Source organism: Phaseolus vulgaris, chromosome 11 (genome assembly GCF_051622355.1).
Source record: "Phaseolus vulgaris cultivar YP4 chromosome 11, ASM5162235v1, whole genome shotgun sequence".
NCBI classification, from domain to species: Eukaryota; Viridiplantae; Streptophyta; class Magnoliopsida; order Fabales; family Fabaceae; genus Phaseolus; species Phaseolus vulgaris.
The window spans coordinates 26,679,238-26,706,397 of NC_143508.1; the positions used below are offsets into that span (position 1 = coordinate 26,679,238).

At 45.3% G+C, this 27,160-nt stretch overlaps 1 pseudogene across 1 annotated transcript; it reads left to right on the forward strand.

Annotated features, from left to right (window-relative positions):
• The first annotated feature begins 6,601 nt into the window (after positions 1–6,601).
• Positions 6,602–9,515, forward strand: LOC137829846 (zinc finger protein MAGPIE-like; annotated as a pseudogene). The gene is made up of 3 exons (XR_016517725.1): positions 6,602–6,883; positions 7,173–7,569; positions 8,364–9,515. The product of XR_016517725.1 is annotated as a zinc finger protein MAGPIE-like (transcript).
• Positions 9,516–27,160: the final 17,645 nt, after the last annotated feature.

Here is a 27,160-nt window from a genome sequence, read left to right on the forward strand (position 1 = left end):
GGGGCCACGTGTCGCGAGATTAAGAGAAGAGGTCCAAACGTTAAAGAAGTAGCACGTGAGGTGGCACGTGAGGCGGCCCCACTTGCCACGTGGACTGAGGGCACGACCACTTAGTCTCTTCGCTGAGAACGAGTTCTCGACTCGAGACTGGGGGGCTTGTGATCCGATCGGTCATCGGTAGTCGATGACGTCAGCATCAGAGAACCACGTGGACCACTCGCAGGGTGACACGTGGACCAGGTGGCAGAGAGGTCAGGGGGACGATCGCCAAGAGCGGTGATCGGTGGTCAGTAACCAAGTGATCACCGACAGACCAGGCGGCAGAGAGGTCGGGGGGCAGATCATCTAGAACGGTGATCGGTGGTCAGTAGCCAAGTGGCCACCAACAGACCGGTTCTCAGACTAACGCCTGAAGGCAGAACGCGAAGAAACGAATAAACACTGATCAGTCATCGGGTGTATTGTCATCAGGGTCTCGTGTTACACGCAGTTAAACTGGGACTGAGGTTCCCAGCGAGAGCGTTACGCATGGATCTCGCATGAGCACACCTCAGGGAATCATGCACGAGAATGGCCTGAGGGAACTAGTAAACCAGTCAGTGATTGGTGATTCCCTCAACCCACTACGTGCGTGGCATCGTGAAGGGTAAGTCGCCTACGCAGAGAGCAACGTCTGGTGAGTGTGCCTAGACCAGCCACACCCGATGTTCTCCTAAGAGTATGCGATTTACCCAGATAAGAGAGATATCCTAAGTTACTCCGCAAGGGCGTGACTTGGGCACACAAAGAGAAGCGCTAGAGCCCTTCCAGTAAATGACACGTGGGTGGTTAGATGTGAGTTGCAGGCCTCCACGTGTCATCTTCTGAGAGGGGTGCGGTCCAGACAAAAGAGCACTCCGTACCATTAAAGGTACAGACAGGCGCAGCCAAGCGCAGAGACGCGCAGACATACACAGACTCTCACGCTCCCACTGCTGATTCTGAAGGTACGCTTTCTCTGAAAAGCATAACAAGTTTCTGACACATGCCAGAAAAGCATAACAGAATGCTGTTATGCCCAGAAGCAGGGAAAGAGACATAAAAGAGAGAATCAGGGTGAGAGTGAGGGGATACGAAAAACAGAGAGCAAGAGTTTTTCACACACACTACTAGTTTTCTAGTCTTTGGTGGTTCTGTGGACTAACTTGATCGTCGGAGCGCAAACGGCCGCTAGAGGCGCCGTCTGTGTGTTTTGCAGGTCACGTTGGAGATCCTAGAGAAGGTTCTGAGGGTGATCCTGTAGAAAACGCCAGTCGCGTAGGCGGGACCAAGAGTGCTGTGAAGCGATTCCTCCACGTTCGAGTTGCCGGCAGGATCAAAAATTAAAAGTAAAACATATTACATGAATCCAACACAAAACATAGAATCATAATGGAAATAATTCTAAGCAAATATATGCAAGATTCAAAGTTATTATACAATTAAACATGCAACTGATGATCCTTTGGTCTATCATCAGTAGTATGGTCTCCTATATCATCTCCACTGGTAGTAGGATTAAAAGGCCTAACATAACATTTTTCTTGATGAACCACTAGAGCTTGGCTAGTAGTAGAATGAACATTTTTTGAAGTAGTAAACCTTTTTTCATTGAAACTAGTCCATACAATGGAGGCAACAAGAGAAATTTATCAAGATGAACCTTCAAGCATGAACATCAATGTTGGACTTCCTCTTAATATGGCTTTATTTCTCCTAAAATATTAAGTCAAAGGTGATTCTTGAGAACAAAACATATGACAAAAATTAAATTATAACTTAAAATTAAACATGTCACAAGCTCAGGAATCTTATCGTTGACCAATTCTCCAATCTGTAATTTCTTTGTTCTCTCTACGGCCTCCCAGACAATTGGTTGTTGTTGAAGCTCCTTAATATATATTTAAAGACAAGATAAAATTGAATACCTATGTCTAATATATTATATTTAAATTAAATATATATATATATATAAATATAAAAATATAATAATATTATCATTTTCTCAAAGTGAGTTGTAGTAGATTTGGAACCACCACAATAGATTGATACTCCTTTCTCAACAATCTGATTTTCCTTGACAATGACACTCTTGTTTATGAAATTCTATAAAACTCCAATGTCTGACCAAGGTTGCTTGAGAAGGGGTGGAATCCATGTCCCCTTATCTTGACCATTGATCCTGCCTGTTGACCGGAACACTGGAAACTGCCTCGTCAAAGGATCGACGTGCGCACCGCTTCAAACCTCCGTTCTTCTTCGAGATCCACCTCAAGAACCTGCAAAGGAACAGAGCGGCGCCGTTGCGGCCGATCGCACTCCAACGCCCAAGTCAGTGACCGAATCACCAAATACTAAGAGAACAGGAACCGTGCAAATTCTCTCTCACAGTAAGCTCTATAACTCGCAAGCGTAAAGAGTGTAATCTGAACGTGCGTACCTCAGAAAGTTCGTTGAGAACTCTTATATACCTGGTTACTTTCTCTCTCCTGGCAGTTACAGACTTGGACACGTGGCTCGCATCTAGTCGTACACGTGCCTCCATCTGGAGCCTCCTTGACTTGGGCGCTGCTTCTACTCTCATTTTGCTAAGTTACTTATGCATGGTACTGCCCAGTGCATAGCTAACTTGGGAGCGCGATTTCTACTGGAACTGGCAAGTTAGGGTGCCTTCGTACACCTTCCCTGTGGTCTCGCCGGCCGCCTTCATAATCTGTCCCACCTTCATCTCTGGCGATGTGCTTGCTCTGGCGATCTCCAATCACTAGGTCGCCTGAGTTTACATCTGGCGACTTCATCTTTAACCCGGTGATCGCCGATTCTGGTATGCTGGAGATCGGAACACGCCAACTTAATAACTGGCGACTTCACGAGCCCCCCGACTTCCTTCCCTTCCGCCAACCTGGCGCCTTGTCAACACGCCTATACTGTAGCTGGATGCCACGTCATCACTTCCGACTACCAGGGCGGTACAACCATTATGAACTTTTTTCATTGCAGTTTTAAAATATGCGAACATTTTGTATAAAAACTGGACCTTATGACTTGCTCTTGTTTCAGAGCTAACATATACTCTTTCTGCATGAAAAAATAGTTAGGAAACAAAGATAGTAGAGTAATAAAATAAAATTTTAAATGTAACAATAATTGATCTTATCTTAAACTCTTCAAACCATCTTTCTCAAGCCTCAAGTTGAACCTTCTTTCAAGTGGGACTAGGTTCATCAAACTTTTGCTTGATGATGTGTGAGATTACAGTAGAAGGATCATTTTCTGGTGTTAATATATGTTCAAACATATTGTCAAAATGACATATTGAAGGATAATAGTTAAAATAAAATATACTTACTCTCCTTTTTCTGCATGAAGTTGAGGTCTTTGATCAATTACATTGATAGACTCATATGCAAGTGTAAGTGACCTTTGTATCGACAAAGGTTGATTCTGAATTGAGTAGGAGTTTATTCTCCTACAAAATGTTCATCATGTTGATACTGAATTGTAGGAAGTGAGGGTCCTTCATAGATAAGACATGTAGACTCCATGGTTCTTGGAAGAACAAAAAGGAGAGATTGGTGTTGTGTGAAGCTTCCTCACCAACATGAACACCTCAACCACCATGATTAGGTAGTCCATGACCACCACCTCTACTCCTTGGGTGTCAAATGCAAGTGAAACTTATTGCATATATAACAAGTAATAGTGTAATCAAAGTGGAATGATCAATTTTCAATAAAGAAATAAACAAATCATGATAAAAAAAAAGTCTCAAACCTGATTGGGTTTTCTACATCCAAATGTGACTATTATCTGCCTTTCATTCAATATAATTATTACAAATCACAATCCTGTTCATGTAAAACATAATTAACACAAGGTATATAAGCAATTTTAACGCATGAATTACTGAAGAGGTATATGTGTCATTAAAATCACTATCAATGGCACCCTGACTTTAAATATATTCCTCCTCATACTTTTCATTTATGTTTGTTTGATTTATTAATTGTATATCTATTTCTTCTTCCCACCATCAACATTAGCAAGAGAATCATAAATGAAGTTTAGATCAACATGTATCATTGCTTGAAGTTGTAGAAGTTCATCATTTTGGTATGGAGTCTCATGCTTGACTTATTATATTATCAATTATTCTACTACGAGCTTGTAACCTTGGTATCTCTTTGGATATTTTGTGTCATAAACTTGCTCTACATGTTGTACAAATATGAATGGATCATATGATTTATATCCCTATGATTGTTTTACTTGAAGTATTTCATACTTATTATCTACTTTGGTTCTTGTTCTCGCCGACTGACCTATCGAACCTTGGTGGTGGACTCCGGGCTGACATTCTTTTTTCTTGTTCTTGCTTTGGAATGCTAATAATTCACAGTGAGGGGAGTTCCACTTGTTGACAAGACTCCGATGATCAAGTCACTAAGATCATATAACTATGAATATCTGAATATAGAGTATCTATATAAGTGTAGTTTCACCAGATTAAAACTTACCTCTCTTCAAGGTCTCGAGATCCCTTTTATATATTTATAGATTTCCCTTCAGGAGTTAACAAACATAAAAGTATTTTGTTAATATATCCCCTTATTCTAGAGGTGCGGGTAAAACATTATCTCAATACAAGTTAACAAGTTCATTTTTCTATTTTGAAAATGAGTATCGATGAAATTGTTAAATCATTACATAACATTATAATTACTTTTCTAACTTCTCAATATAACTTTATGTTTTCCCTCTCTTTTACTTCAGCTACAACTTTAACCATCTATAATCAAAATTTCTTTGTTAAAACTCATAAATAATAAAAAAGCGTATTTGGTTTAAGTAAAGATATTTGAATAATTGTTTAAATTATCAAATTATTATCTTTTCTCATATTAATTAAATTACTTAATTTTTTTATTTTACAAAAGATTATATATATATATATATATTTTGATTGTCAAATGACGTATGGTTCAACCAAACTCTTGGATAAGACACTATCACTAGCGCAAAAATGGTGTTTAGCGAAACTTGTACAACGTCTAAAAAAAATAATAATGAGTTATTATATATATAAAAATCATTAAATAAAAACTAATGTTTTATAAAAATAATAATTATTTATTATATTAATTAATTTAAATACTAATCTAAAAATTAATTTAATTTTTTTATTAATAATAATATGAATAAATTTTACTAATATATTTTTGTTCATCAATAATTAGCAATGGTTTTTTTTGAAAAATATAAAAATTAAAAAAATAATTAAATGTGAATCAACATCCGTCAATAAAATTTATCGGAAATAAAATACGAACACAATCTGTCAATAAATTATGTGAATAAATTTAATAATAGAAATTATTAATATTATAGTAATAATGTTAATATTAATAAAATTAATAATCATTACAATATTATTAGTAATAATAATTATAATGCTATTAATAATAGTTACAATAATATTAATAATTACAATAATAATAATATTATTTTTTATAATATTAACAATATTAATAATAATTAAAATAATAATAATAGTAATTACAATAATATTAAGAATAATAATAATAGTAATTATAATGAAAATAAAAATAGTAATATTAATATCAATAATAAAATATTTATAATAACATTAAAATTAAAAATAATCATAATACTAATAATATTACTAATAATTTTAACAATAATAATAATAATATTAATAATTAAAATAATAATATTAATAATTCTGTCGGTAAATTACCGATAAACATATTAATGTGAATTTTTGTCAATCAGAATTTTGTCGATAATTTTCATTCGATAGAATTTTTCATTACCGACCATCAAAATCTACTTTAATAATATAATAATATATATTAGAATTTTAAATTAAAAAATAAAATAAAAAATGTTAAAATATTATTTTAAATAATTAAGTTAATGGTTTTTTTAATTTGTCTGGAAATATCATAACCATTATAGAAATGAAAAAGCTAAAAGATAACTTTGCCAAAAAGAAAAGTTGAAAGACTTGTAAAACATACAAAATTTGGAATGATTTGGATGGGACAGTTTGATGGGTACATATTATACAAAGTGATGAAATACCATATACATTGCTTCTGCTTGTTTCTGGTTTCTAGCTAATTCAGCATTACCATATATATACTGCATACATACATATAAACTCTGGCTTCAGATACACACGATTTATATGTAGTAAAAGCATAGGGATATTTTCCTACTATAAAATAAACAAACAACCAGAAAAGCTTATTGGGTGAGAAAGGATTAAAGTAAACCATAGAACAACAGCAATTATGGGATAATCATTCCAAATGGAGATTAACTTTCTTCCAATCTCATCATATGTGTCATCATACACCTTTGCTTCACTTCTTCTCCCTTTCTTTGCCTCCTCCTTTATCTCTCTCTTTCCTCTTTAACTTTTCACCGCCTCCAACAGCATCTTGGTTTATTTTATTTTATTATATTCCACCTAAAAAGTAGATAATTAAATCAACTGAAATTACATGAGAGAGAGATCCCATCTTGCATATACCACTTTCTGCTGTTTAGGGTTGGAGGCATATATAATTAACAAGGCTACCTGCCCATTCTCTTGGGTTTTCTCTTAATTCATTCACTAATACTTCTTCCCTCACTCAACTCTGTGTGTCAGTTTCTTATTCTAATTTTAGTCAAACTCAGAATCTGATCAGAAACAGTTTCAAGATGCTGAGAAAGATGGATGAAGGAGAAATCATCACAAATGCTTTTCCTCAGAACCTAACTGCTTCTGCTGCATCAAATAGTAGCAATCCTCCTCCTGCTTTGAAGAGGAAGAGAAACCTCCCAGGAAACCCAGGCATGCTTGTTTCTTTCTTCTTCACCCTCTCTATTCTCTCTTCATTAGTATCTCTTGCATAAGCTTTACCATCATAGGTATTATCATTACAAGAAAATTTAAAATTAGCAATGAAAAGTTCTTTGTAATTTTTTTAAGCAATTCATTAGTTTTATTTTGACATGACAAAAAACAGCTTCCATCACCAATTCTTTGACGTTGCAGTGTATATTCAGAGTCAATTTGTTTTTTCATCAAAAGCAAATGGTTAGACAAATGATTTAATATGTGAATCTTTCTATTTGCACAGATCCTGAAGCTGAAGTTGTAGCCTTATCACCAAAGACACTCATGGCTACCAACAGATTCCTGTGTGAAACTTGTGGGAAAGGTTTCCAGAGGGATCAAAATCTTCAACTCCATCGACGAGGACACAACCTTCCTTGGAAGCTTAAGCAGAGAACGGGGAAGGAAGCAAGGAAGAGGGTTTATGTGTGTCCAGAGAAAAGTTGTGTCCACCACGACCCTTCAAGGGCTCTTGGGGATTTAACTGGGATAAAGAAGCACTTTTGCAGAAAGCACGGTGAAAAGAAGTGGAAGTGCGAGAAGTGCTCAAAGCGTTATGCGGTGCAGTCGGATTGGAAAGCACACTCCAAGACCTGTGGTACCAGAGAATACAAATGTGACTGTGGAACTATCTTTTCAAGGTAACTAGTTAACCTATTCATCTGAATTTTCTCATGGCAAATCTCTTACCAATCTTATAGGATCAAGCTTTTTTGGTTTGTAAAAGTGGTAACAGACTATATATAGTGGTCTAAAACCAATTCTCTTTCTCTCTCTCTCTGGGTTGATGCTTTGTATTTGGCTTTCTGGAGAGAAAGAGAGAACGAGGTTAGTTCAAAACAAAGGAAGCCACACAAGTTTTTGATAAGCCTTAGCCCTAAACGACAAAATTTCTTAATTTGGAATTATCTTACTTACCTATTATGTAATTATTAATTCAGTTTTTCCTTGGCAATATATATAGGGTAGTTAGTATCGCACAAGTTATAATGTCTTAGTCATGTTATCATGTTATATACTTCCATTTGTACTTTTGTTGAGTTAATGTTAGAGACGTTTCTTTTCACCTTCGTACGAATATTGCATTAAAATCCAAAACTAACTATCTGTTAGCCACGATGCTACCATATAGCATTATTTGAGTAATTACAAATTAGAAAATAAATAAACAAACCTATCTTAGTGAGATTAAGTCGTCACGAATTACAATGCACCAAAATGGAGAAGCAACATTTTATTACTATAAATTATACATTACATAACCTTTGAGCGTGTATTTAAGTTTTCAAGAAATAATCTAGCCAATAAATATTTACTTTGTTACTATTTTGTACTACACACTTGGTGTGGATAAACAAACACATCTAGATTTGCCTATTTAGATGATTATTATTATGACCTTTGGTTTTTGTTACCAATACTTTTGGTTGAGCAGGAGGGACAGTTTCATCACTCACAGGGCCTTCTGTGATGCTTTGGCAGAAGAAACAGCAAGGGTAAATGCATCGTCTGACATTAACGCTTCTTTAGGGCGTAACATTGGTTACAACGTAATTGGAACTTCCCTAGGCCCTAACATGGCTACCCATTTTTCTTCAATTTTCAAGCCAGTTTCAAGCACAGAAGAAACAAGCAATCAAACATCTAGGGGACTACCCCTTTGGATGGGTCAAACATCTCCTCAGGCTCAAGAAACAATGGTCAACAACAATTTGAGTGAGATTCATCAACTTGGGTCTGTCACAAGCTCAGAAACAGCATATGGTGGCAACTCACTAGTCCAATGCTCAAATTTTCCACCTTCAAACTATCAACTAAGTTGGGTGTTTGGAACTAAACTTTCCAATGACAGTAACATCCAAAAGCTAACAACCAGCACAACTACATCACTTCCCCTAGTCAACTCGAGTGTTCCTTCTTTGTATAGTTCCCAACACCAACCCCGTCAAACATGTTCAACAGCAAACATGTCAGCCACAGCTTTGTTGCAAAAAGCTGCTCAAATCGGATCAAGCTCAAGTGACCCTTCATGGCTTGAGAGCATAGGTTTGAAATGTGGTAGCAGTACCCAAGGTCAAGATGGGAATATCAGTAACAAGTTTAGTGGCATGTATGGTTCAAGTTTAGTTCTCAGCACTCTTGGGACTGAACCAGATAACTCTGCATCTGACTTGTCACAAATGCACCCTCCCAAACGTAGACACGTACTCAATGAAGAAAATGGAGGGGGGCAATTTAGGGATTTCCTTGGTGTTGGTGTGCAAAACCATTTGCCGCACTTCATCAATCAAAGGGTGGATTTGATTTGAGGACAAGTATTCAATGAAAATGGTTTTTTCCACACTCATTTGAGAATGTACACTTTGCAAGGAACACAAAGAGAATAATAATGTGTTGAAGAAAAGGAAAAAAAGAGAGAGAGAGATGTGTAAGTAAATCTAGTGTGAAAAAATCTTGAGTTGATATTTAATTGTGAAGTTTAAGTATCTTGATGTTTATTTTGTTCCTCTATGTGAAATGGGGAAATAGCAATAAAAGAAAAAGATGTATGATGTTGAAGTTGGAATTGGAGGAACAGAATTAGTATCTGGAAACTTTGCAGAGAGGAAAAGGTGGGTATTGAGTGCTTGATGAGGGCTAAAAGGTTTGCTGTTAGAAAACTATTGAAGGGTTGAAAGGAGAGATATCCATGCATATTCTTTTGAATGCTGAAAGCTGACCCCTTTTGAAAATGGTGGCTTTAATTTTTGATAAAAGGAGGGAGGGTTGTGGAGTAGTGGGGGCAAAGCAAAGGACAAGCTTTGGAGTCCATTATTGCACAGTTTGTTTCATCTCTGATGTGTTGTGCTTCATGCCTTTGGCTTAAAAAGGAGAATTTCCAGTGAAAAAAAAGCATATATATTAGTACAAATAGGCTTTTAGCCTTTAGGTTAAAATAAATTAATGCACACTTTTCACTCACCCTGCAATGCATATTTGTAGCACTACCCAATTGGCTAAGTTTTCTAAGCATGCAAAAAACTGGAGTTAATTTTTTCTCTTAATTTCTCTTACTTTTTCTTGGTTCCCTACCTTCCTCTTCTTTCCATGCATTCAGCGGAAAGTGCGGTATAGAGTTAATTTTATTATATCATGCAAGGTTTTTACAATGGCAGATTGTTTCAACTATTGTAAAAATAATATTTTATCATGGATGACAAATCATATCGACATATTTAAATAAACTTTTATTATGACACTAAAACTTATCTTTTTATTATTTTTTAAACACAATTACATATTCAATACTTGATTCAAAACTAGTGATTAAATTGAAACAAATTGCTAATTGATTCATGTGCATATCTTCCCTAATATCAAACTTTTAATTAATATATCTTTGTAGTTGTTTTACTATATATATATATATATATATATATATTTATCAGCAATAAAAAATAATTTTGTTTTACTATATATGAATACAGGAAAATGTCCGAAACTAATATGACTTGGTACTTTTAAATTAGTGTTTATTTCACACCATTTTAAAAAAATAAATGGTTTAAAATATGAAACACGTTAGTTTTTTCGCTCGATAGGGTTTTGTAAAATTTTGGAAGAATTATTATAAAGCATTCTATGAAAACACATCTTCCCTCCTAATTAGTTTATATATATATATGGTTGATTCTTGTTATTTCTAACTCTACCAAACTACGTTATTATATTTTGGTTTGATATTGATCCTGCCTGTTGACTTAGCGCAAGAGCGTTGCCTCGTCACGATCTTCCTCACCAGCTTGACACCACGTGCCCTCCAAGTCCGCTCCACAGATAGTCTCTCTGAGAACCTGAAAAAGACACAGTGGCGCCTCTGCGGCCGGTGGCGCTCCGACGCTCAAGTTAGATCACAAAATCACTAGAGAAAATAATGTGTGTAAAAACAGCGTGTGTAAAAAACTCTCTCCTCAATCTCCCCCTGATTCTCTTTTATGCCTCCCTCTATATCTGCGCCTAACAGAATTCTGTTATGCCTCTCTGGCATGTGTCAGAACCCTGTTGTGCTTTTCTGTGGCAACGTACCTCCAGAATCAGTAGAACGGGAGTGTCTGCGCGTGTCTGCGCTTGTCTGTACCTGTAGCGGTACGGAGTGCACCTTTGTCTGGACCGCGCCCCTCTCGGATGATGACACGTGGAGGCATGCAACTAACCACACACGTGTCACTACTTGAGGGGCTCTAGCACTTCTCTCTGTGTGCCTAAGTTATTCCCTTGCGGAGTAACTTAGCGCATTCCTTTTATCTGGGTAAATCGCATACTCTCAGGAGAACGCCAGGTGTGGCTGGTCTAGGCACACTCACCAAGCATTGCTCTCTGGCGTTGACGATTCCCCCTTCACGATGTCATGCACGTAACGGGTTGAGGGAGTCGCCAATCACTGACCGGCTCGCTAGCTCCCTCATGCCACCCTCATGCACAATTCTCTGAGATATGTTCATGCGAGGTCCGTGCGTAACGCTCTCGCTGGGAACCTCAGTCCCAGCTTAACTGTGTGTGACATGAGACCCCGACGACCATGCACTCGATGACTAATCGGTGCCCTACTGCTTCTCGCGTTCTGCCCCCAGGTGTTCATCTGGGAACTGATCTGTCGGTGACCGCTTGGTTACTGACCACCGATCACCGTTCTGGGTGATCTGTCCCCTGACTTCTCTACCGACTGATCTGTCGGTGGCCACTTGGCTACTGACCACCGATCACCTCTTTGGATGATCTGCTCCCTGATCTCTCTGTCACCCGGTCCACGCGTCACCCTACGGGTGGCCCACGTGATCATCTTCTGCTGACGTCATCAACCACCGATGACCGACCGGATCACAAGCCCCTCAGTCTCGAGCTGTGAACTCGTTCTCAGCGAAGAGACTAAGTGGTCGCGCCCTCGGTCCACGTGGCAAGTGGGGCCACATCACGTGCTACCTCACGTGCTGCCCTTTAACGTTACGACTACCTCCCTTAATCTCGCGACACGTGGGCGCATCAACGGTCAGCGTGGAGTGTCGCTAGCGCTTCCCTTCTTTCAAATAGGCGCGCGCCTTTACTGTTTCTTCATCTTCTTCAATCAACTCCCAAACTCTCTGCGAATCCTCTCTCTGCGCTTCCACCTTTCTTCCGGCTTTCTACCTTCAGAACTTTCGCGATCATTCTAAGGTATGGTTTTTCTTCTTTCTTGGTCCATTTTGGTTCTTTTCATCGATTGCATTCGTCTTCTCCGTTTTTCCTCTTCTCGACCCACGCTAGGGTTTTCGCATTCTTCACTCCGCTCTGTGCTTCTCCCTCTTCCCACCTGGACCTTTCTTTCTCCTTCCCCTCCTCTGTTTTTCACCGAACTATTCATCATTCCCTCACCTTCCATTCATTCTGACTTTTCACTTTTCCTCCACTGCAGCTATCTATCAATGGCTCGCTTGAAACAAACCGCTCGAATCATGGCCTCGTCTTCTGGTGCATAGCCTTCCGCAAGTGCTCCAGCTCCGCCACCACCCGTTGCCACCTCCTACCATGACAACGCCAGGGTCTATGACTGGGCTCCCCTGGCGTTGCTCGCCGAAACCTCTACCTTATTGCCGCAGGGGCACCTAAAATCCCTCCTGAGCAGCGACCCGGATGAGCCCTCTTGTGCCATTGATCGGGAAAATGACTTCAACATCCGCGTCTGCATTCCTCCTCGTGGGATGCCCATCTGCGCGGACGATAGGGCCACCAATGGGGTGCCCTTCACCTTCGTCTACTCCGCCGTCTTCAAGAGGTTGAAGTTGCGCCTGCCCTTCACCTTTTTCGAGAAGGAGGTGATGATGGAGCTGAACGTCGCACCCTGCCAACTCCATCCAAATGCCTGGGCTTTCATCCGAGCATTTGAAATTCTCTGCAATTACTTCGGGCATAACGCCTCCGTGGATGTGTTCCTCTACTTCTTCGAGGCGAAGAACCCTGGGGACAGGTCCTGGGTTAGTCTGAATGGGGTTGCTGGACGGGTGCTCTTGGGCTTGTATCAGCAATCCTTCAAAGATTGGAAAGGCAGGTTCTACATGATATCTGCCACCCCACAAAGTCCAACTTTGCCCGAGGGGTACCCCCTCTACTGGGTTCTTGGGGTTGAGTTCAAGAAACCCCGGGATCTTGAAGCCATGGCCCCCTACGAGCGCGAGCTATGTGGGCTGTTCCTGGGGGCCAAGTACAATTCTGCCCTTCTCATCAAACATGAGTTTGATGTGCTGGCATGAGTTTGATGTGCTGGCTTTGAAAAAATACATAGGTAGGCTCTTCCTCTTTCACCTCTTAGGGTACTTGCATATCCTCATGCTTGCTTGCATACATTTTGACTCACTTGTATAACCATGCCATCTAACTCTTCTCTTTTCCCTTCGATGTAGATACGATGTCAGGGAAGGAAAGGAGGAAAGCTTTGCTGCCCCTCCTCTCTCGGTCGCGCCAGCTGAAGGCCCCGAGCCAGGAAGGAAAAGAAGGAAGCTGGTGAAGGCCTTTCCTTCATCTGCTGCTGCTGCTGCTCCCGCTCCTTCAACTGAAGAGGAGAGCTCTGGCTCTCCTCTCGTTCACCGCAAGAGGAAGCTTCCAGCTGTTGGGGGGTCCTCATCTCTTCAGCCTGGGGAGATTGAGGTAGTGGAGGTAGAGGAAGGTTCACCCTCGCCCCCCTCTATTCAACCTGCCCCAGTGCCATCGTGCTTTCCCTCTCCCCAACAACTGCCATCCCCAACTCCCCGATCGCCATCTCCTTCCCCAGCAGGCCAACCACTTGGTCAATCCACTCCACCTGCTGGGGGCGATTCTGCTCGCTCGGGGGATCTCCCGGGACCTCTCGTGTCGCCACCACCACTGCCAACCTCCGCCGCTACCGCTGAAGGTGGGGGGGCCAGCTCTCGACCAAGCGGCTCTGGAGCAACCAATGAGAACTTCAGCCGGGTCATCGCTCTGGTTCGACAGCTCATTCGCAGCCGGGAGCTCATCGAGTGGAATGGGGAGGAGGTGGACATGCATCTGGAGAAGTAGATAGTGCTTTCCCTGGAGTTCTCCACCCAGCACCGCAAGCAGCTAATCATGGAGAAAAGGATTAAGGAGCTTGAGCATGACAAGGAGTCACTGCAAAGTGACTTTGAGGCTGCCCAAGGATCTGTGGAGCTGATGAGGGGTATGGTGGAGAAAGCCAAGGGAGAGTACCTAGCGCAGGTCCAAGAGACTATCAAGACTGAGATCTTGATGGGGCAAGCCATCAATGTCTTGGACTGCGAGTTCCGGGGCAAGGTGACCCACCTGGAGGCCGAGACTTCCTCCCTACGCAAACTGAACTCACAACTGGCGAGGGATCTCGAGTCTGCCAGGGAAACAGCCACTACTGGGGAGAAGAAGCTTGAGGAGGTGGTGAGCAAGCTGTCTGAGGCAAAGGGCCAATTGGAAGAAGCTGCTTCTTCCATTGCTTCCCTTACCGCCGAGAAGAATGCTGCAGAGGCCTCCAAGCAAAAGCTCGAAGTGGAGAAAGTTGACCTTTGGGCGTGGGCGCTGAAGCCCTTGCCGATGGGTTCGAGCTGGCCCTCGAGCAGATCAAATGCGTTCTTCCGGATCTGGACCTCTCCCAGTTCAGCATCTATCACGAAGTGGTAGATGGAAAACTCATCCCTCCTCCTTGAGTTCTTCCTCTTTTTGTAATTTTACACCTTTGCACCATTTGTTGCACTGGGAACTTGTATAAACTTTGTTGCATAATATATACTAGTTTCAGCCGCATACCTTTCTCTTCACATTTTCTTAAGCTTTGTCTTCCTCTTTGCACACGACTAACTGTTAACTAACTTAGGTTTAGCGCGATCTGGTACTCTTTGATCTTGGCCTTTACTTGATCACGACTAGCTACTCCCTTAGCTTTATACTTAACAGTTCTTATGCATAGCTTTGTACTAGATGACTGACTAGGCGTAGTCTGTCTGCCTCAGCTTGTTGTGTGAGAATTTGTTTGGAAAAGTTTCCTCCGACAACTCATCAGTCGTCGTTCTTCGGGCAGTGTACCCACCGACAACTAATCAGTCTTCGTACTTCACTTTGCTTCTCTGTCGCTCTAGCGCTAAGTGCGTAGAGGACATCGATCGTCAGAGGTGATACCTTGTTCGGTGAAACTCGCTCAACTGCGTGAACTCAACAATACTTGAACTTGACCCTCCATGTACTGCTTTTAACTCGAGCGAATTGTTTAGCCTTATAACAAACTTGGAAAACTGTTAACTCAAAGTAAACTTGAGCAACTATCAACTCTTCGGCGATGACGTTCAATGAAACTTGTGAACTTAAGGCAACAAACCTTAACATGAAATCACTTACTAGGCAGCAGGTTTTGACTCAAACTAGTATTAAAATACAGTTTACCTGATCTGCCAAGTGAAGTCCCCCCTACTTCTGTCATCGCCCGGAACTCTTCTGATCTGGTACTCGCCGCACAACCCCTTCACTGTCTCAACTTTCACGCCATAAGGTTTTGGCGACGTTACCTTTCTTCTTTTCCTGACCTGATCATTGTTCCTTCATCTGGGGATAGAGGCACCTTTCGGATCCTTCTCTACCTCCCCGAGTTTCAGAACAATGATCTAGTTTTACTGGGTCAACGTTGACGTTTCACTTAAAGGGGGAAAGGCACTTTCCTTCCCTTCCCACCATCTAAGGTCACAAACACCCCTGACCTTTCAGCTCATTTTGCCTGAACTCGCTCAACGGCGAGAAGGACTTTATCTGGTGCCTCTACTTTGCCCAGGGTTTACATCTCCTCTTCCCTGGATGCACTGAGGACTTTTTAATCTTGCCTCTATCTGTTGGTGCAGAGAGGTCTTTTAATCTGATCTCGCCTGCACTCGCACAAAGTCGAGGAGGACTTTATCTGGTGCCTCTACTTTGCCCAGAGGTTACATCTCCTCTTCCCTGGACGCACTGAGGACTTTTAATCTTGCCTCTATCTGCTGGTGCAGAGAGGTCTTTTAATCTGATCTCGCCTGCACTCGCACAAAGTCGAGGAGGACTTTATCTGGTGCCTCTACTTTGCCCAGGGGTTACATCTCCTCTTCCCTGGATGCACTGAGGACTTTTAATCTGTTCTCGCCTGCACTCGCACAAAGTCGAGGAGGACTTTATCTCTTTCTCGCCTCAAGACGCGCGAGGGCGTTGAGGTCTTTAATCATTGCTGGTGCCTCCGATCGCCGAAAGACGATGAGGACTTTAAAACTTTAACTGTGCCGCCGATCGCCGAAGAGCGATGGGGACTTTTAAACTTTTAACTGAGAGCATGCAATACGATTTTACTGTTGCCCTAGATCACATACGAATAATAAGGCCTTTTTCCTAAAACTCTCGAAGCCGTAAGCATGCAAACATAGAAGCTTTAAACTTTGAAAAACTCTTCTTTATTGGGTGGCCTCATTAAAAACCCTCCTTAGGGAAAAAAGAGTGCCCCCTTGAAATTGTTTTTACAGAAACTATTCGAATCTCTTCATATTCGTCTTTACTTACAAGGCTTTAATTGTAATACGACTTGAGATGTGTTGCGTTCCAAGTGCGAGGAATCGCCCCTCCTTCTAACGTCTCCAAGCGGTAGGCGCCATTCCCGAGCGCCTCGGTTATTCTGAACGGTCCCGTCCACTTGGGCGATAACCTGTTCTGCATCTCATACTGATGGGCCTTCCTCATCACCAGGTCGCCGCTTCTAAACTGCCTTGACGTTACCTTAGAGTTGTACCTTCGCTCAACTCTTCTCTTTACCGCTTCGGCTTTCACTCTCGCCTCCTCCCTGACCTCATCCAGCAAATCCAGATTCATTCTTCTTTCTTCGTTCGAATCTTCCGCCACGAAGTTCTGGAATCTCGGCGAGCTTTCCTGGATTTCGACTGGAATCATCGCATCACATCCGTAAACCAGACTAAAGGGGGTCTCGTGGGTTCCAGACTGCTCAGTGGTATGGTATGCCCAAACTATGCGGGGTACCTCCTCAGCCCACGATCCCTTAGCTTTCTCTAATCTTCTCTTTAAACCTCTCAGCAGCACCCGATTGGCAGACTCCACTTGGCCATTCGTCTGTGGGTGCTCGACAGATGCAAACACCTGTTGTATCCCCACCTCTTCGCACAGCTTTTTCAAGAGGTGACTTGCAAACTGAGTTCCATTGTCTGACACCAAGCGTTTAGGCACACCAAACCGGCACACTATGTTCTTCCATACAAAGCTCTCGACCTTGTGTGCGGTGATCTGGGCCACTGGCTCCGCTTCGATCCACTTGGTGAAGTATTCGATTGCCACCACCAAGTACTTCATCTGCCTGATCGCCAATGGGAAGGGTCCCAGAATGTCAATTCCCCAAGTATGGAACGGCCAGGGGCTGTAAATCGACTTCAGCTCTTCTGGGGCGCCTTGTGCCAATCGGCGTGCTGCTGGCATTGCTTGCAACGCTGGGCGTATCTCTTGCAATCTTCCCTCATCGTGGGCCAGTAATAGCCCGCACGGATAGTCCTTGTCGCCAGCGATCGACCTCCAATGTGGCTCCCGCAAATTCCCTCATGGAGCTCAGCCATAATCCTCGTGCACTTCTCTCCATGTATGCATACAAGAAGAGGGTGCGTGAATCCAAACTTGTACAGCTCGCCGTCAATAAGGGTAAACTTGTTGGAGCTCTTCTTTATTTTTCTGGCCTCAGCTGAGTCCACTGGAAGCACACCATCCGCTAAATAACGTTGGTAAGGCGTTATCCACGTGTCTGGCTCGTGGACAGCGCAAATCTGCATCGGTCTTCCCCCTTCTTCTGCTGGGCGCGCTCTGACCCTCGGCGCCCTCAGAGTTTCCTGCGTTAGGGACCTATGACTTCTCGCCGGTCTTCCCCATTGATCTACAAACGTGGAGAACTTGGTGGTCTGCCACGAATGCTCGAGGCGCTTTCAAAGTTTCTTGAATGACAGTCCTCTGCCTACCCCCCTTGCCCGAACTGGCGAGCTTGGCTAGCAAGTCAGCTCGGGCATTCTGTTCTCTTGGCACGTGCACCACTTCAAACGAAGCCAAAGATCTTCTTAGCTCCTGCACGTACTCCAAGTAGGCTGCCATCTGCGGGTCCTTGGCTTGGAACTCGCCAGTTACCTGTCCCGTGACCAACAGCGAGTCGCTCTTGGCCATCAGCACTCTCGCCCCCATTTCCTTGGCCAGCAAGATTCCAGCGATCAAAGCCTCATATTCTGCTTGGTTGTTGCTTGCTTTGAAAGCGAACCTCAATGACTGCTCTATCAACACTCCGTTGGGCCCTTCCAAGATAACCCCAGCCCCGTTGCCCAGCTGGTTGGACAACCCATCAACAGAGAGTACCCAGCGAAAGTCACCCTCGACGTTTGGTGCCACCTCGGAGGACAATTCGACCACGAAATCGGCGAAGACTTGCCCTTTGATTGATCCCCAGGGTTCATACTTGATGTCGAACTCCGAAAGCTCGACCGCCCACTTCACCATCCTTCCAGCCACATCGGGCTTCTTCAAAACCTTTTGGATCGGCAGATCAGTCATCACCAGTACCGTGAAGTCCTGGAAGTAATGGCGCAATCTCCTCGCCGAGAATACAACCGCTAATGTTGCCTTTTCCAGGGCCTGGTACCTTACCTCCGGGCCTTGCAACACCTTGCTAACGAAATATATAGGCCTTTGGGTCTGGTCCTGATCCTGCACTAGCACTGCGCTGATCGCCCTCTCAGTTATGCAAAGTACAGCCTGAGGGGTGTTATGTCTTGGGGCTTGCACAGAACTGGAGGGCTCGCCAAATATTCCTTGAGCTTTACGAAGGCCTCCTCACACTCCTTTGTCCAAACAAATCTGTTGTTTCTCTTCAAACATTGGAAGTATGGGTGGCCCTTCTCTCCGCTTGCCGACACGAATCGAGACAGAGCGGCCATCCGCCCCGTGAGTTGCTGCACCTCCTTCACATTGGCGGGGCTCTTCATTGTCAAAATGGCGGCGCAATTCTCGGGGTTAGCCTCAATTCCCCTCTCTGACAGAAGAAACCCCAGAAAATTCCCTGCTTCTACACCAAAAACGCACTTTTCAGGATTCAGTTTTAGCTTGTACCTGGCTATTGTGGTGAACAGCTCTTCCAAGTCTGCGACGTGCTTGTCTTTCTCCAGGGACGTCACGACCATGTCGTCGACGTATGCCTGTACATTCCTTCCGAGCATGGGCGCGATCACCTTGTCCATTAGCCTTTGGTACGTGGCCCCTGCATTCTTCAACCCGAAGGGCATCACCCTGTAGCAATAACATGACCTTTCCGTCATGAAAGCGGTCTTCTCTTCGTCCATGGGGTGCATTTTGATTTGGTTGTACCCCGAGAAGGCATCCAGGAAGCTGAGCAGCTTGCACCCTGATGCACTGTCTACCAGGGCGTCAATGCTTGGCAAAGGGTAAGAGTCCTTCGGGCAGGCCTTGTTCAAGTCTGTAAAGTGAACGCACATCCGCCATTTTCTGCTGCTCTTCTTGACCAGGACGACGTTGGCGAGCCATTCTGGATATTGGATTTCCCTGATGTGGCCCGCTGCAAGTAGTTTTCGTGTCTCTTCTTTGATCGCCTGTCTCTTCTCCTAATTGAATTTTTTTCTTCTTTGGCGGATGGGTCTGACTTGGGGGTCCATTGCCAAACGATGGCACAAGAAATCGGGGTCGATCCCCGGCATATCAGAAGCAGCACACGCAAACGCATCCAAGTGTCTACTAATTACTTCGGCGATCTGGTCTTGCGTCTTGCTATCCAGGGTTCTTCCCAACTTAAACACCTTACCACTGATCTCCTTCTCGAGCCATTCCTCTACCGGCTGAGGCTTCCTCTCGCTGGCGATCAGCGCCCTCGCGATATCGGTTTCTCTGGCGGTCTCTGAGCAGTTCCTCTCCGACCTCGCCTCTACATTCCCCATTGGCACGTCGTCCTCAGTGACCACCTCTAATGCCGCATCCGAAGCTCGTCGGTGTTCGCGCTCCGGCTCCATGCCAGGGGGAGGCGTCATGGTTACGTGGCATACGGACCTCTTGTTCTTAAGGCTATTTTCATAACACTTCTTTGCCTCCTTCTGGTCGGAGCAAATAGTGATGATCATACCCTCCATAGATGGCAGCTTGACCTTCATGTGCCTTGTCGAAGGCACAGCTCCTATTCTGTTGAGCGTTGGCCTCCCCAGCAGTATGTTGTATGCTGATGGGGCGTTTATAACGAGGTACCTGACCTTCTCCGTTCGTGAGGCCAAACCGTCAGTGAAGGTCGTCCTTAGCTCGATATACCCCCTCACCTCTACTTGGTCGCCGACAAAACCGTACAAGCAGCCCCCATATGGTCTTAGCTGATCAGGGGACAACTGCAACTTCTCAAAGGTTGGCTAAAACATCACGTCTACTGAGCTTCCTTGGTCAACCAGCACCCGGTGGACGGTCCTTCCCGCCGTGACAAGCGAGATCACAATAGGGTCGTTGTCGTGAGGCACCACGTCCCTGCGGTCCTCCTTGGTGAACGTGATGTCCACATCAGGCGAGTGATCTTCAAAGACTTCTACCGACATTATCGACCTCGCATACCTCTTTCGTTGCGATGCTGTGCACCCCCCGCCGGAGAATCCGCCAGCTATGGTGTGGATCTCGCCGTGGATAGGCACCTCGTGCTGTTGCCCTCCGCTGCTCGCTGGTTGAGACCCTGATGCTTGGTCCGCTTGCTTCTCTAGCAAGTAATCCTTCAGGAAACCACATTTGACCAGCTCGGCGAGCTGGTGCCCCAAAGCCAAACACGAATTGACAGAGTGGCCAAAACTCTTGTGGAACTCGCACCATGCGTCTGGTTTTGCCCCCAAGATCTTCTCCGTCGTTTTCTCAGGCACTTTGATCCTGGCAGCTATGTTTGGGATGGCGATCAAATCAGCCAAACCCATCACAAACTCATACCTGGGGGGGCGATTACTCTCCCTGGGGCGCCCTGGTCCCTTGCTTTTATTTTTCTTAGGGTCGTAAGGGTGACGCGCCCTTTGATCCCTCTTTCCCGCCGCCGCCTCCATTACCCTCTGAGGTTGTACCCTTGCTTGGGTGCGCGGTTTAGCGGGAGCCACATTTCCTCTCTTCTCGGTGACTTCGCTCTCGGCGGCGATGTGAGCCATAGCATGTCGCCGGATTTCGGCGAACGTGGCGGGGTGGCTCCTAATGGGCGACTCACTAAAGGGCCCAGGCAATACGCCCTTTTTGAAGGCGTGCACGAACATCTCCTCGTCCTTTCCTGGCAAACGGACTATCCGAGCCCCGAACCTGTTCAGGAAATCCTTCAAGGACTCCCCTTGGTACTGCCTTATATCAAACAAGTGGTAAGACACCAGAGGTGGCGCCTTGTTCACTATGTACCGCTCAACAAACATCTTGGAAAACTGTTGGAACGTGGTAATATGGCCAGTGGGTATACTGACGAACCAGTCCAACGCCGTTCCACTCAAGGTGCTCATGAACACCTTACAATACACCGCGTCTGAGCCCCCTGAGAGCATCATCTGAGTATGAAACGCCGTGAGATGGGCTTCAGGGTCCTCTACCCCAGTGAAAGACGCTTTCACTGCCACAGTGCTAGCCGGGACTACTGAGTCCATGATCTCTTGGGAAAATGGCATAGGAAAGCTGCGTGGTGGGGATGGGGGCGCAGATCTGTCCCCTGCCGCACGCTCCTCCCGCTCCTGAAGGGCCTTTCGCAGCTCTTCGTTGATCCTGTTGAGCTCTTCGTTCCTTGCCTGCGAGGCCACCAGCGCCTCGTGCATCCTTTCCTGCTCAGAACGCGATGCAGCCACGTTCTCCTGTAGCGTCCTCATCATGTCCATCACTTGCATCATGGACACAACATCTTCGTCGATTGATGGCGCAACTGAACTGGAGCGCGTTGTCCTCATCCTTCCTCAGCAAACTCAGCAGCTCAAAGAACTCCAAACAAACGGTGAAAACTCCAGGAGTCGACTGAGATAGCGAGCAGCTGAACAGAAAACACTCGAAGCACCACCAACACAAACTATGGTTGGGAATCACGTTTTATACGTGCCCCACGGTGGGCGCCAAATGATCCTGCCTGTTGACTTAGCGCAAGAGCGTTGCCTCGTCACGATCTTCCTCACCAGCTTGACACCACGTGCCCTCCAAGTCCGCTCCACAGATAGCCTCTCTGAGAACCTGAAAAAGACACAGTGGCGCCTCTGCGGCCGGTGGCGCTCCAACGCTCAAGTTAGATCACAAAATCACTAGAGAAAATAATGTGTGTAAAAACAGCGTGTGTAAAAAACTCTCTCCTCAATCTCCCCCTGATTCTCTTTTATGCCTCCCTCTGTATCTGCGCCTAACAGAATTCTGTTATGCCTCTCTGTCATGTGTCAGAACCCTGTTGTGCTTTTCTGTGGCAACGTACCTCCAGAATCAGTAGAACGGGAGTGTCTGCGCGTGTCTGCGCTTGTCTGTACCTATAGCGGTATGGAGTGCACCTTTGTCTGGACCGCGCCCCTCTCGGATGATGACACGTGGAGGCATGCAACTAACCACACACGTGTCACTACTTGAGGGGCTCTAGCACTTCTCTCTGTGTGCCTAAGTTATTCCCTTGCGGAGTAACTTAGCGCATTCCTTTTATCTGGGTAAATCGCATACTCTCAGGAGAACGCCAGGTGTGGCTGGTCTAGGCACACTCACCAAGCATTGCTCTCTGGCGTTGACGATTCCCCCTTCACGATGTCATGCACGTAACGGGTTGAGGGAGTCGCCAATCACTGACCGACTCGCTAGCTCCCTCATGCCACCCTCATGCACAATTCTCTGAGATATGTTCATGCGAGGTTCGTGCGTAACGCTCTCGCTGGGAACCTCAGTCCCAGCTTAACTGCGTGTGACATGAGACCCCGACGACCATGCACTCGATGACTAATCGGTGCCCTACTGCTTCTCGCGTTCTGCCCCCAGGTGTTCATCTGGGAACTGATCTGTCGGTGACCGCTTGGTTACTGACCACCGATCACCGTTCTGGGTGATCTGTCCCCTGACTTCTCTGCCGACTGATCTGTCGGTGGCCACTTGGCTACTGACCACCGATCACCTCTTTGGATGATCTGCTCCCTGATCTCTCTGTCACCCGGTCCACGCGTCACCCTACGGGTGGCCCACGTGATTATCTTCTGCTGACGTCATCAACCACCGATGACCGACCGGATCAGATATGAATATTGAAAGTTACTTTTTTATTATTCTGTAAAAGTTGGACAATTCTTGAAGTAAACCAATTTAATTTTATTGCTTCTTGTCGATAATATATATATATATATATATATATATATATATATTACCGACATGTCTTCGGATATCGACGTTAGGGATTGTACTGATCCGTCCCCAGGCGTTGACCTAAGTCAAAGTCAAAGTCAAACATATGGCGGGACCCACCAAGGGGGGTTCCAAGGAGGAAAGTCAGAGTTGACCGCTTTGAGCATCGCTAGGTGTGGGCATCGCCAGGTGTGGGTGTCGCCATGTGTGGGCGTCACCAGATTCAGGCGTCGATACTGCCATCCCCCGATACCCACGGGTAGGGAAGACCGTGGAGGGGACGACACAATAAGAGGCCACAGTACGGGCGAGGAGGCCTCGGGCCCCGGTACCACAGAACAGTAATCAAGAGAGGAGAAAGGTGGCTTCAAGGCCATATCCCCAGTACCAGTAGGGAGTAACCTGACTTGTGAAGTACCCACGCCACCTCTGGAGAATCCCTGGGATAGATAGGACCCGGGAGAGGGCCACACCCAGGGGTAATCCATGTGCATGGTACGAGAGGAAGGCTGATACACTCGCAGGGCGAGTGACTAGAGGCTGGGGCGCATGAGTTGGCACCCAGGTAGTCACCCCTTGCACCAGATGCACTTCGAGGAAGGAAGGCTTACACGCTGGGATTTCCCTAAGTTGGGTTACAGTGTCGTAAGGCCTTCCACGTGGAGTTGCGATTAAGTCAGAAAGGCCACGTGGCAGTAAGCACTGAAACCCAAGGTATATAAGCTTCTCTGAAAGCTTAGTAAGGTACGCTTTACACATTTTACACACACTCTAATCATTTGCTCGCTTACTCACTGTACGCACGAGTGATTGGAGAGAGAGAGAAGTTAGTTACAATTCAGTTACGCGCCTTCAGAGCATTCAGTTATGGTGCTCTGATACGAAGGTGTTTTGTGTTTTCTGCTTGCTGACTTGATCGTCGGAGTGCAAACGGCCGCAAGGGCGCCCTTTGTTCTCTCTGTTTCAGGTACTCACGGCGGAGTAGGGTGAAGATCTGGAACCAAGACGAAGGTGTCCTTGTTACACGAGTCGCAACTACGCACGAAGAACTTTTCGGTCAACCGGCAGGAACAGGGATCGACATCGAACCTCGTCAACAAAGGGAGAGATCGGACGTCGGTGGTTTGAGCAGCTATGATTGGCCACGTAAGGTTGGCCCCAGAATTACACTAGTTACCAGTTAAAACATCAGATATGAGAGGAAACCCTAAGACACGAGGGATCCATGCAGGTGGAGTGTATAGCGCATTCAGGCGCGACACGAGTAAACAGTCCTTGGAGGCGCTGAGGACCATTAGGGTCAGGGTTTCCAAGGGAAGCTGCATGCATGACACTTGAATACTTGGGGCACCCACAAAACAGATGGCCCTAGAGATTTGGTGCACAAGTTGGTACCCAGGTGGCCATTCTGTCAGTCGTTGCACTCCAGTTAAGGGAAGTCTTGTGTGCTAGATTACGCTAAGATTGTGTAAATAGCAGCGCAGGGACATTCCCCAAGGAACCATAGATATGGGTAACAGAACATAGGTAAACCCTAGTTTCAACCTATATAAAGGGTGCTAAGAGCCCTAGTAAGGTACACAATTTCTAAGACTGAAACTACTTTATACACTTGGTGTTTCTTTGCCCTAATACTAATTTGAGTGTTGGAGTGCAAACGGCCGTCAAGGCGCCCTTTGTCTTTGTAGGTGAGAGATTCTTCGATCAAGGAAGTTCGATTCTCAGGCGGAGATAGGAGGGCCAGGGACTGCCGTTCGAGTCAACAAGGTCCCACTCACAATCTTGATTAAGAGTTTTTACCAACGATATGAGGAGTACGAGGCAAGGATCTGCTGTGCCCCCAGGTGTTGCGCCCTCTGGAGGCGACAACGTCACCATGTAGCAACTCATGAAGACCATGCGCGCCCTCCAAGAGGCGGTAGCAGCGTCTAGGGTTGAAATTGCCGCATCACAGGGAGACAATGAAGAGTTGCGCAGGACCAATGAGGAACTACGCAGGGATTTGCAACAGGCAGGGGAGAGTGCAGTGGATGAGCATGCCCCACCCATACCATCCAGGGCACGCCCCATGCCGTCCTCTCAGGCGATTATGGATATTGCGTTACCAACCACGTCTCTAGGCCTGAAGGTCACCTTCACGGGTGTAGAGGACCCAGAGGCCCACCTTACAATGTTCCACACCCAGATGATGCTCACAATAGGATCTGAGGCTGTGTACTGCAAGCTGCTGATGAGCACATTGACAGGCACAACGTTGGAATGGTTCGTCAGTCTCCCTGATGGACACATCACTACCTTCAACCAATTTGCAACGCTGTTCAGAGAATAATATCTTATCAACATGGCTCCCCCTCGAATCTCTTATGATGTCTTTGACATAAAGCAGTATCAGGGAGAGTCCTTGAAAGAGTTCTTGAACAGGTTTGGAGTCTAGGTGGTAAGGCTGAAACCCACAGATGAGGCCATGAATGTGCACGCCTTCACTAAGGGAATGCTACCAGGACCCTTCAGTGAATCGTTGCTTAGATACTATCTGATCTTGCAGGTGATTCGAACGTCGAAGGATTCGCCACGTCAAACTCTGTCTTCCGCAAGAACGCTCCAAGCACTCCACAAGAACTTCAAGCAAACCTGCGAAACACAACAAACGGCGCCTCTAGTGGCCGATTGCACTCCGATGCTCAAGTCGGCCTTTGCAAAACCACCAAAGAACTACAGAACTAAGAATCTCAGCGAGACTCGTGTGCACTCTGTGATTCTCTCTCTCTCTCTGTGTAAACTAGTAACTTGCAAGAATGAATCTTATCTCCCTCTGCATGAGCGCGAAATGCCTTTATATACTCTGTTGCGCGCCTAAGTTATTCGTGTATGAAGTAACTTAGCGCGTTTCTTTCACTAGGTGTCTCGTGCAACCTCAGTGCGAGTACCAAGTGTGGCTTGGCTAAGCGCATGCACCAGGCATCACCTACTGTGTGAACGATCACCTCTGCTTTGCGTCATGCACGTTATGGGTTAAGAGAGCACCAATCACCGACTGGCTTACTAGCTCTCTTAGGCCACTCTCGTGCACGACACTACTAAACAGTTAACTTCTCCTTTCTCTGATACTCTGCCACACAAGGTTCGTATGTGATCTTGCCGGGGACTTAATTGTCAAAGAACTCACTACGTCAAACTTGTGCCTTCCGCAAAGAACCCCAAGCGTGCCTGCGAAACACAACAAACGGCGCCTCTAGCGGCCGATTGCACTCCGACGCTCAAGTCAGCCACACAAAACCACCAAAGAACTAAGTACGATGAATCTCTGGGAGACTCTTGTGCACTCTGTGATTCTCTCTCTCTCTCTTTCTCTGTGTTAACGGGTAAGTTGTACTAATGAAATCTTACCTCCCTTTGTTTGAGCGTGGAATGCCTTTATATACTCTGTTTGCGTGCCTAAGTTATTCGTGTACGAAGTAACTTAGCGTGTTTCTTTCACTAGGTGTCTCGTGCAACCTCAGCGTGAGTACTAGGTGTGGCTTGGCTTAAGCGCATGTACCAGGCGTCACCTATTGTGTGAACGATCACCTCTGCTTTGCTCCATGCACGTTATGGGTTAAGAGAGCACCAACCACCGACTGGCTGCTAGCTCCCTTAGGCCACTCTCGTGCGCAGTACTATGAAGCACCTGATCTTCTCCTTCTTCCACTACTCTGCCGTACAAGACTCATACGCAACACTCTCGCTGGGAATTGCCTCTCGCTCCTAGCTTGCCTGTGCGTGGCGCGACGACCGATCGTCTCATCTAAACGATGATCGCGCATTCCTTCTGACAACCGACCACCCCCTTAACACCGATCACCCCCGGGTAACCCTCTCAACGACACA